This window comes from Dryas octopetala, chromosome 2 (assembly GCF_963921425.1).
Source record: "Dryas octopetala chromosome 2, drDryOcto1.1, whole genome shotgun sequence".
NCBI classification, from domain to species: domain Eukaryota; kingdom Viridiplantae; phylum Streptophyta; class Magnoliopsida; order Rosales; family Rosaceae; genus Dryas; species Dryas octopetala.
In genome coordinates, this window is record NC_141367.1 from 21,696,366 (window position 1) to 21,709,182 (window position 12,817).

The following is a 12,817-nucleotide window of genomic DNA, read 5'->3' on the forward strand; positions in this document are numbered from 1 at the left end:
TGTAAGTAAAACCATTAGATGAAGGAAAGGGTCCCATGAAATCAATTCCCCAAACATCAAAGATTTCGACATTGATCATGTACTTTTGTGGCATTTCGTCTCTTGGACCAATGTTTCCAGATCTTTGGCACCTATCACACTTAGCACAAAAGTCAATTGAATCACGAAATAGGTTAGGCCAAAAGAAACCACAATCTAGAACCTTTAGGGCTGTCTTCTTCGAACCAAAATGTCCTCCACATGCACCATTATAACAAAACTCAAGAATAGATGCAAACTCACTATCCGGGATACATCTCCTTATTACTAAGTCGGCACATTGTTTCCACAAGTAAGGTTCATCCCAAATAAATGACTTAGCATTAGACTTAAGCTTATCACGTTGAGCTCTTGGCATGGAAGATGGAAACTCATCGGTAACTAAGTAGTTGACAATATCTGCGTACCATGGAGTTTCAAGAGGACTTACCTTGATTCCGAAGAGTTGTTCATCCGGAAATGTTTCCTCAATAGCCACAGCTTCTTGTTCATGCACAATTCGAGAAAGATGGTCAGCCACAACGTTTTCCACTCCTTTCTTGTCTTTGATTTCCACATCGAACTCTTGTAGAAGTAGAATCCAACGAATGAGTCTTGGTTTTGCATCCTTCTTTGTCATCAAGTACTTCAAAGCCGCATGATCCGTGTAAATGATAACCTTGCTTTGAAGTAAGTAAGATCTGAATTTGTCTAATGCAAAAACCACAGCAAGCATCTCCTTCTCGGTTGTTGTGTAGTTGGTTTGAGCATCATCAAGTGTCCTTGAGGCATAGTATATGGCGTAGGGCTTCTTCTCCTTCCTTTGTCCCAAAACAGCTCCAACAGCGTAATCCGATGCATCACACATAAGCTCAAAGGGTAGAGACCAATCTGGTGCTTGAAGAATAGGAGCACAAGTGAGTAACTCCTTCAACTTGGTGAATGCCACGTTACACTCCTCATCAAATACAAAGGGAGTGTCTTTTTGAAGTAACTTGCACAAGGGCCGAGATATGTGAGAGAAGTCCTTTATAAACCTCCTGTAGAAACCTGCATGTCCAAGAAAAGAACGAATCTCTCTAACCGAAGTCGGAGAGGGTAAGTGTTTCACAAGATCTACTTTTGATTTATCAACTTCCAACCCTTTTTTCGAGATAATATGTCCAAGAACAATCCCTTGTGTTACCATGAAATGGCACTTCTCCCAGTTAAGTACTAAGTTCGTTTCAACGCATCTTTGCAAGATTAGCTCTAAGTTTTCTAGACATGCATCGAAATCCTTCCCAAAAACACTAAAGTCATCCATGAATACTTCAATTATTTTCTCAATGTAATCGGAAAAGATAGAAAGCATGCAACGTTGAAACGTACCAGGGGCATTGCACAATCCAAAGGGCATCCGTCGATATGCAAACGTTCCAAAAGGGCATGTGAACGTTGTCTTCTCTTGATCCTCCTCCGCGATGCTGATTTGGTTGTAACCCGAATATCCATCAAGGAAGCAATAGTAGGAATGACCAGCCAACCTCTCAAGCATTTGATCAATGAATGGCAAAGGGAAATGGTCCTTCCTTGTACTTGCGTTGAGCTTCCTATAGTCGATGCAAACTCTATGTCCAGTGATAGTTCGCTGAGGCACCAACTCATTATCCGCGTTCTTTACAACGGTGATTCCGGACTTCTTAGGAACAACTTGCACGGGTGAGACCCAACGGCTGTCCGGAATTGGATAAATGACCCCACAATCCAAGAGTTTGATTACCTCCTTGTCACGCCCCGAAACCCAGGTACGTAACAGAGGCACCTATCTTGAGAATACCTGAGACTACAACAACCAATCCCCCGGTGTTATAATCCCAAATATCCACAAAATAGGTTAAGCCTTTTGGTTTAGTAAAAATGGGTTGGATCAGAGTGCTTGAGTTTGCAGCGGAAAATTTATTCAGAAATAATTAATTCATAATTAAACCAACCCTCGGAGCTACTATTGTTTGGAGTAACTTCAAAGAAACTGTTTATATAGACTCGATAATTCAAAAGTAGACAACCCAAGGACTCAGTGTATATACAAGATATGACCAAGGGTATATAAAGATAGTAAAAGGACACCAAAGACCTGCCCAAGGAAAATATACTGACTAAACAGGAACACAGGAGTTGACAAGCTCGAGACCGCACCACCACCCCCCTCAATCGAGGCCGTCAAAGTCCACACGTGCAGCACCTGAGAGGGAGAAAAACAACAATGTAGGGGTGAGCATCACATACGTTCATTGCTCCCCCTCAGGGAACTCCCTGCTAGGTTTGAAAAATAGTTTGAGATAATTTAAAATCAAATGCACAACACAAACCAGTTGTCAAGCCTTGTAAAACTAGTAACATGCTCATACAATTTTCAAAATACAGTTTTCCGGGCCCAAGTTCAGAATCATACCTGTTGACCAGCCGTTAGGGCTAACTACCCTCTCACAAAAACATAACAAAGTCCTGCAGTCATTTGACCGGGACAGGGTAGCGAAAGTGGCCATTTCATGGTTGTACCGCCTAGACTGGCCTCCCAAGAAGGACAATCGACCAGTCCATCCGTACAACCCCTCATGAGGTTTTGGGGATCGAAACCCAGGGTCTACCGTAAGGGACCTTTCACTCTCAAGTCAAACACAATAACAATCTCACGAGAATATGCATAACAGTCATCATTCTCATCATCATAAAACCAAGCAGATATGCCAATCAAAAACATGCATCTTTATCACACAGTATTTATTATATAGTACATGCAGGAAATCCACTAGTCAGAGTGTGTTGTCCCCCTACCTAGCGTCCAAAGCTTTTGCTTGTTTTCGAGTACAAATCACAATTTGCCGCGTCGCAACGATCTCCTTTAGGTAACTGGAGTTCCTAGTTTGACAACAACTGGTGTTAAAAACGGTCTTCACGTAAATCGATGACCTTGTCTGTTAAGATCAGGTATAATTCAGAGGTTTGGCACTAGCGTAACTGCTAGGCTTCTCTGAATTCTTAATCCGATATGACCTTGCACCCCGAGGCAAACAGTCATGTCAGACCGTGTGGTTTCTATATCTATTTTAATTCATTGTCGAGGAGGTTGATCAGATATGAACCTACAACGTGACCAGGTCAGTGCATGGGGAAACTGAGGGAGCTCTGGCTCAGTACCCAACGCCTGTATGCTCATGGACTGACCTTAGTCATCACGTTATTTGGTTACCACTGATATGGCCTCAATATTTATTAAGTTCATTTGATAACAACAGTTAAACGACGTTCCGTCTATAACCACAACTTAAATAACTGCAGATTAAATAAGCTGGGTTAAGGGTATACCTGTTGAAGACTTCCCACGGGCAGAGTCTCGGTACTACTAGACTTGCTAAGTAACAAGATTAAAAGAACCTAATTAACAAGAGATTAATTTAACAAAATTTTAGCAGAAGTTCGACAAGGATCAAGAAATTACCTATGGAGCTCAGAAATGATTTTTTTTAAAACTTCACCAAAACATAGCCTTCACACTACTAGAATTGAAGAGCTCGTCGCCACGATCGCGTAGGCGAAATCGGATCGTCGATCGGAGCTTCAGAACTCAAGATAAACTCAAAACAAGATTGAAGAAGAGAGAGAAAGGAGGAGAGAGGAGAGAGAAGCTCTCTCTTGGGAAGCGTGCGGCTGAATTGTGAGGAAATCAGCTGGGGGGTGCGTTGCTATTTATAGGGAGAGTGAGTGAGTCAACTCGGTTGACTCATCCGAGTTGACTGGGTTGACTCAAGTCAACCGTCATAACTTTGACCAATGAGAAATTGACACGTGGCGAAGGCTTTGACACTTGGCTGCACATGCAGCCATCAGATCTTGCTGCCATGCAGCGATGGATGCTCCAGATCGTGCCACGTGGCGCGATCTGGTGATTTCCTATTTTATTTTCTTTTTCCTATATTCCCAACTTCAAAAATTAATTAAAAATAGCTCGGGACTCAGAAAAATACCCCGAAAAATACTACGGACTCGTATCGACTAGTAATAATTAACTATGAGGTCAAATTACCAATTTGCCCTTTATAAAAATTTCGAAAATTTCAAGCTCCACAAACTAAGAAAATTTAGGAAATTCATAAAATAATCTCCCGGACTCGGAATAATACGAGACTTGCACCGTTGGGTTCGTGAGTAAAAGTACTACCTTTTAAAGTTCTAACTTGGGTCAAAACCATAGTCAAAATTGGTCAAACAATTAAAGCTCAAGGTGGAAAAATTAGATTTTCTAACAAATAAATTCTATAAAAATTTTTTGAAAATACGGAAAAATCACAAAATAAATTTGAAAATTTCCGGGTCTCACACTCCTTCTTCACAACCTCCATCATTGGCGGATGGAGCCTTCTTTGTGCTTCACGTGAGGGCTTAGCTCCCTCCTCAAGTAGAATGCGATGAACACAAGTTGCTGGATTTATACCTTTGATGTCCGCAAGTGTCCATCCAATGGCAGGCTTGTATTGTTGAAGCATTCGAACCAATCTACCTTCTTGTTCTTCCTCCAACGTTGAAAAGATGATAACCGGCAAAGTCTCATTGTCGCCCAAGTAAGCATACTTCAAATGATCCGGTAACACCTTGAGTTCCACTTCGGGTGCTTGAATAATGGAGGGAACAAGCTTGTTCTCGCCATAGACCAAAGGAATAGGGGGTGGTCTAGATGTCACATAGGCTGCCTCATTCAAAGCCATCACCATTTCTTCAAGCCGTGGCTCCAAGATATCAATCAACACATCAATTAGGGCGTCATTCCTAGTGTAGGTCAGCCCCATACCATCTTGAAGCACGGTGTCAAGCTCATCCTCTCTAAGTGTGTCCAAATGTTGTTGTGCCATGTCTTCAGTCAAATCCAACGTTGTACATGAGTTGACAGTAGCAATGGGAACCTTCATAGCATCAAGGATGTTGAACTCGATCTTCTCCCCATCAATCTCCATGGAGAACTTGCCTTCAAACACATCTATCTTTGTTTTTGCGGTTCTCATGAAGGGACGTCCAAGCAAAAGTGGCGTGGTATTCAACGGACTCTCCTCCATGTCAACAATGTAAAAGTCTGCAGGGAATATCAAGTTGTTGACTTGCACAAGAACATCTTCTACGTACCCTCTTGGATACTTGTGAGAACGGTCGGCTAACTGAATGATGACATTGTCGTGCTTAAGCTCACCAAGCTCCATGGATGCATATAGATAGTAGGGCATAACGTTGATGGATGCACCCAAGTCAAGCATGACATCTTTGAATCTAGTGTCACCAATCACGCAAGGAACACTAAAGCTCCCAGGGTCCTTCAGTTTGGGGGGTAGCCGACGTTGCAACACCGCTGAAACGGTTGCATTCACCTTCACAACCTCCTTCGCTCTCGTTTGCCTCCTTTGGGTGCATAGCTCTTTGAGAAACTTGGCGTAAATAGGAACTTGCTTAATGCACTCAATCAAGGGCAGATTCACTTGCACCTTCCGAAACATGTCTAGGATCTCATCATATTGATCATCTTTCTTTGATTTGGATAACCTATGTGGAAATGGTGCAAGAGCAAACGAAGCATTAGTATTAACAGAACTTGAAGGGATAGAGTTAATACCTTTGGTTGGGGTAGGGTGTGATGGTGATGGTGTTGGTAGTGTCAAAAGTGGCGCCACCTTCTTCTTTCTTTTGAGCTCTTTAATAGCTGGATCTTCTTCAAAAATTTCCTCCACAACGACTTCATCTGGTGATGACGTTGCCTTCTGCTTTGGTAGCTCCAAAACCTTCCCACTCCTTGTAGTAACTGCACTCACATTCCTAGTAGGTGGCGTTGTTTGAGATGGAAGCTGTCCGGTAGTTCTGATATGTCCCATAAAATCCACAAGTTGCCCCATTTGCTTCTTTATTTCGGAAATGTCATTGCCATGAGTCTCCAACAACGCTTTTTGCTGATTTTGTCCATCAATAAGAGCTTGCGTTGCGGTGGAGAGTTGAGCAAACATTTTGTCATAATCCGGATTGGTGAATTGTTGAACCGGAGGAGGCAAAGGTACTTGTGACGTTTGAGCCATTGAAGGCCTTGAATTGTATTGCTGATAAGGACGTTGGTATTGTTGTTGCTGAGGTGCTGGAGGGTTCAGACATCCCTCATTGCTGCTCCACTTGAAACCAGGATGATCACGGTTGCCAAAGTTGTTGTAATTGTTGTAGCGTTGACCTCCTTGATATCCACCTATGGCATTGACTTGTTCTTCATGTGGTTGCTCGGCCAAGGTAGGACATTGATCACCCAGATGCCCTTGAGAGTGGCAGACGCCACAAAGCTGGCCTAGAGACACCTTCTGTTTCTTCACTTCAAGTTCCATCATCTGTTCCATCAGACTAGTAAGCTTGTCATACTTGGCGTCCACAGCAATTTTAGCTGAGCTTACTTCAGCAACAGTCTTCCTCGGAGCCATCCCATATTGAGCATCATTGTTAGCTCGGTTCTCCAAGAGTGCACGGGCATGCACTTCATCTAAATCCATGAAGGCTCCATTTGCAGCAGCATCAAGAAGTTCTCGATCAATCGGCTTAAGTCCATCATAGAAATAGTTCATCAGATTAGTCTCAGAGAAACCATGGGAGGGACAAGTGGCGCAGAGAACTTTGAAGCGATCATAATACTGCCCAAATGTCTCATCAGAAACTTGTGCGATTCCAGTGATCTTCTTCCTCAAAACAGTAATCTTTGAGGCTGGAAAGTACTTGCTCAAGAAAGCATCCGCAAGTTGATTCCATGTAGTGATGTGATTTGGTGGAAGTTCCATAAGCCAAGTCTGAGCTCTGTCCTTTAGAGTAAACGGAAATGCCTTCAATTTCAAGAGCTCGTCATCTGCATTAATGGGCTTCATACTCGAGCAAACAAACTGAAACTGCCTCAAATGCATGTTTGGATCTTCATGCGCCATCCCTTGAAAGATAGGTAGGCGATGGAGAAATCCACTCTTTAGCTCAATGTCTTCCTTGTTCTCTTGAGGAGCAGGAAACTGAATGCATGAGGGCCCAACACTCCAATCTGTTGAGCAGGTTTGTTGGCGAAGAGTTTGCCTTACAACGTTGTTGCCTCCACCATTGTTGGGAGGGACATTGTTGTTGTTGACGTTGTTCATCCTAGATTCCTCTTCTTGATCTTGCTCGGAATGATGGGATCTTGGTGAGTCAACTTCGTCTTCAACAATAGGTCGGTCAAGGTCTTCCACTGCGTTGGTAGAAATGATCATTGTGCGGTTACGGAGTTGAACTTCACGTAGAGAAGGTTTGGTCATTCATGAACTGAAATTCAACCAAGATCAAGTGTTAGTATCAAAAGAATACACAAGGAATGCAAGTCAAGTTATACATTTACACGTTCTTACCTCTTATAATTAGTTCCTGCAGGGGTTAGTTGTATATACACTTAGTCAAAACGTTGTATACACAATTTGTTACTCAAAAGATGCAAGCACACCATGGTCCACGAAATTCATGCGAGAATTCATTCAAACTTTCATTCAAAGTGCATCAAGCAAGAACTTAAGTGAAAAATGGAGTTAATGCATAAGAGAAAACTTTATGCAAAGTACAAATGCAAGTGGTTAAATCCTTTACACGTTGGTTACATACAAGTAGGGTTCATTGATTTGCGCTTTAGATTTGAAGAGAGTACATTCGCTTGATCTTTAGGTCGTTCAAAGGATGTGCAACCCGCGCGATAAAGTGTACACTTTCAATCGAATGGTCTTGGTTCAATCGAAAAACATGGCCAGTTAGGGATAGAGATAACGCGAGAGGTAGGACTAATTTCGACAATACACCCCGAGGCTAACCGGGCCAATGGTATATACTCCAATGGTGTAAGTCTTTCTTAGATCCAAAACCTGTCACCAGTCATAACCTGTTTCTAGACACCATGTCCGACATTCAACCAATCTTTCGAAAATGTACAACTCCCTCAAGTCCAATGTAGACTCCGCCCTCAACCTCATGTCCATAACTTCACTTAGGTTATGGTGTATGGTGATGAAATCCATACATCACGAGGGGTTAAGGAGATAAACATGGAAAAGAGGCGCCATCTATTCAACAATGAGTGCGACTTAATTAACCAAGCTCATGTACTCAATGCAAATCCAAGCTTCCTTTAACGCACAAGTGTTAGTAAAAAAAAAATAATAAAAAATAATAAAAAATAAAAAATAAATAAATAAATAAATAAATAAATAAATCTCGAAAATTTACAAGTATATATGCACAAAATTTCACATATTCACAAAGGACATAAACAAATTCCAGATTCGCGCAAATTGCGCGCAGCTGCTTGTTGATTTTATGCAGAATAATTGGTTAATCCGATGGGGCTGAAATTTTACAGGCACAAACTAGACACATAACCAAACAATCCTGCAAATTTTCAGATTTTTAGGAGCTCTGTAGCTACGTCAAACAATTTACCCAAAACTGGGCAGTGTGCAGCCCTGCAAAACAGAAAGTTATTAACATAATGTGCAAGCATAATCACACAATTATTTTCAATTCCCCGGCAACGGCGCCAAAATTGATTCACATCTTTTCAAGTACTTAATTTAAACACTCAATCAAACATGAAAACAATTAAAACCCTTCTTTGTAGATGTAGCATTGGTAAGTAGGGATCGTTCTTAACCGGGGATTGAGGGTGAATGCATAACTATGCTAGGTTTGGTTTAATGGGGGTGCAAAGTTTGGTTTTCTAAGTTCCTACGAAATAAAACAAGAAGGTGGTTAGATACATATCAAGAAATCACAAGTTCTAACATGTTTAAACTCATAGACAAGCAAACAATCAAGAACACATAATCCTAACATGCATCTAGCCGAAAATAAATTCCTAAATCTATTATTTACAAGTGATCATCTCATCTAGTCACTTGAAACCGTTTACCTCTTCTTCCTTTGGTACCTACGAAATTTCCAGCTAAGGTTAAGACATACACACATGCATACATTGAAAATAAGAAGCAACCAAATCGAGTGAACTTCCTAAGTCCAATTTTATCTTTGATTAGTTCATTGAAACATGCAAGGATGAACCAAATCGAGTATCATCCATACAAACTCCAACGCATTAGGGGTATGTATGCTAGCATGCATATTCGAACCTAGGGCTGCAAACGCATGGAAGGCATCAAACAAGTCTGAAAATAAACATCCATACATCAAAACTTGTTCTCTTTACAAATAGGTTCGAAATAATACACCAAAAAAAACGAAATAAAGTACAAGACATGGTTACACTTTTTCTTTGGATCCGAGGGATATTCGCTCCGCAATCTTCAAGTATAGCCGCACCTTGGTGATGATGGAGACGCAGAAATCCCAGCCAAGTCGAGCAAAGGATAGTCACGGGTGAAGGAAGGATAGTTTGGAAGGTGGTGGAGATGGTGTTTCGGTTCTAGGGTAGATTTCTTGCTAAGTGTAAGAGGAGTTGATGTGAGGACAGGAATTCGGCTCTATGATCGTGAGAGATCCTTTTCTCTTCCTCCAAAGCTCTTTATATAGGGGATGATGATGATGCCGTTCCTCCAAAAAAATGGTGCGTTACTATGAATATGTAATTAACCTCCATTTGAAACCATGCAATTATGCTCCATTTAAAACCATGCAATTATGCTCCATTTAAAACCATGCAATTAAGGTCCATGTAATTCCACGTGACCATTTATTCTTCGGAATTTAGGAACGTCTTCCTTAGCACACATTTTGCTCCGAATCGTCTCCTTTATTATTTCTCCTTTATTTTCTGCCTAAAAATATAAAAAAAGTTAGCAACATATTTACTAAGCTCATAACAAAGCAAAATGTAGAGAGAAAGACATTAATAATCAAGTATAAAATGCATAGATCAAATGCACATGCACACTTTCTGAGGGAGAGAAGAGGGAATGCACAAGCCAATTAAATGGTTGTCAAATGAATAAAAGAACGACTTATAAAGGCAGCAATTGCGTGAAAGTCAATTCAAAGCAAAGCAAAACAATAAAAATTGAGTAGCCAATCAACTAATCAAAGAGTAGTTTCGCATCACTCAGTCTTCATAGCTATTATATGTGAGTAAATACATTTTGAGGGGGTAGATTAGAGAATTAATAGCTTAAATTCATTATAAAATTTCAACTACTCACCCATTTGCAGGTCACAACACTAACTTACTGAAGTTGAGGAACTCTTGATTTTACTCTTTGCAGGTCACATACTTTAAATGTGGTGGAGTTTCTCTTGGTGTTGGCATGGAACATCATGTAGCAGATGGAGTTTCTGGCCTCCACTTTATAGATACATGGTTTGATATCGTTTGTGGTCTTGACTTTACAATTCCACCAATCATCGACATGACATTACTTTGTGCCAGAGATCCACCTCAGCTTGCATTCCATCACATTGAATACCAACCTCCTCCATCCATGAAAACCCTGTTGCAAAGCACAAAAGCTGATGGTGCTGACGAGAGCACAATTACAGTCTCCATTTTCAAATTGAGCCAAGACCAGCTCAATATCTTGAGCACAAAGGAAATAAATATTGTTGTAAAAAATACTATAGTACGTATAGACGTATACCTCTTTATCTCTGAACCTTTAAAGAATCATAAAAGAATTGTAAATTCCATATCATATAAATTTGTCTCGATCAGGAGATCAACCAACTCTAAGAATACTTTCTAGGTTCCTGAAAGAAATCAAGTATATATCAATTTTGTAGAAACACAAAAAATAAAAAACAAAAAAAAAAGTGAAGGGAATGGAATGGAATGAAAGAACACATTATACAGTCAACTAAATAGACATAAATAAACACAAGTTTAGAACTGAGTTGCTCAGCCATTTCACTAAAAATTAGTAATAATCCCACTTCACTACAAGGTAAGTAAACACCAAGGTCATATACTTCTGCAAGCATTATCAAGTCTAGTATAACTTATTCACCATTCATCTCACACATATCCACTGTACTAAATCACCAAACACAAACTTTAAATGAATTTAAAAGGGGAAATAAGAGCTGGGTTCGGATTGGAATACCTCAAATGGCAAAATAGGCTGATAAGGAGACAAATTCCTCAAATGGGGTCGAATGAAAGAGTCACCAGTCAAATTAGAAAAAACAAACAAACAAGAACCAATTTAAAATTCTATGGGAAAGCAAAAACAAATGAGAAAAATAGAATAATAGGAAAATGGACTAATTAATTGAAGAAAAATAAAGGTCGACCACCATACAAAAAGTGAAACCCACCCCAAAGCTAGTTGAAATCCACCTTCAAAACCCTTTAAATCCCAAACCCAGCCTCCAAAGCAAAATCACTGGAACCAAAATCCACCACAAAATTGAACTCGAAACTACCCCAAGCCACAGAAACATAATCCTAGCCAGATTTCCATTTCCAGACCCAAAAACCCACCATCAAAATCTTAGCCCTAGCTATCCAAAACATAAATCAGCCACTAGAAATCCACAAAAATACCTGAGTGATGCACGAAGATGATGAACACGGAGATCGACGACGTTGGCGACGCTGTGAAGATCGAGGGACGAGGACGACGTCGGCGACGCTCTTTTAAGATAAAGGAAGATGAGAGACTGAGTTAGAGGGACAGATATGGGCGATGAGGATATATTGGGGCTAAGATCGAGGGACTATCTGAGTTAGTGGGACATAGATGGGCGATCTGAAGATCTTAGGGCTAAGATCTGAGTGTTCTAAGGATGGAAATGAAGATGGAGTTCGAATGGGGTGAGTGTTGTGAAGTGAAGTCAGGGCTTTGACCCAAAAAGACTTCCGCGCGAGGAATTTTTCATTAAAGCAAGCATGGGTTTGTCAAATACAAAGACCCACAAAATTTTTTATTTTTGTGAAACTTGTCTAACACAACAGTATTTCCTAATACTATTGTCTGTTAATTTGAGGAAAAATTATCAAATCAAATACTATGGGATAATATACCTTAATATAACGGTTTGTTAAAAACCGTTGTGTAGTAAATTAAGATAACAGAAAAAACAAGAATCGTTGTCTATTGACCGATGTCTATTACATTTTTTGTAGTAGTGATCATTTTCTTCTTCTTTTTCTCTCCTTGTTAATTATGGAGTTTCCTCATTCTGCAAATGAGGAGCAGACAATTAAAATTCTTTGCACACTACATAACAAATTCATATATATGATGCAAAATTAATGGTTGTAACATACATTAACTATATATGCCACAATTTATAATATTACACATTTTCTCTCTTAATTAATTTTTTGCCTGGCTCTCCCCTTAGAATAATATATGCAATTAATTCGGGTTTCCTCACTTGGGACCAATGTGTCAAGTATCGTCACAATATATGGTTGGACCCTTAAGTGTTCAAGAAATATATATATATTCTTATTGGGTCTTTGTACCTAATAGCTAGTTAAAACTATCACTACAAGAAAAATGTCAATAGATATCACCCATTTTATATCAGATTTGAATGTGACTGATATTATAAAAATTATAATATCAGATAATTTTTTAACTGATTTTTAAACTTTATTAGATATCACATGGTTTTTTTCAACTGATATATAATATTGTCATTTTTCTAAGAACTTATAAAGACATCAGTATAAATTGTTAACTGATATCTTAAAACAACACTTATAATTTTTTTATCCTAACACTGATATGTAATGTGTTTTATCTGACTTAAATTTTTTTGTCCTACTCCCAAGTCCCAACACTTAGACATA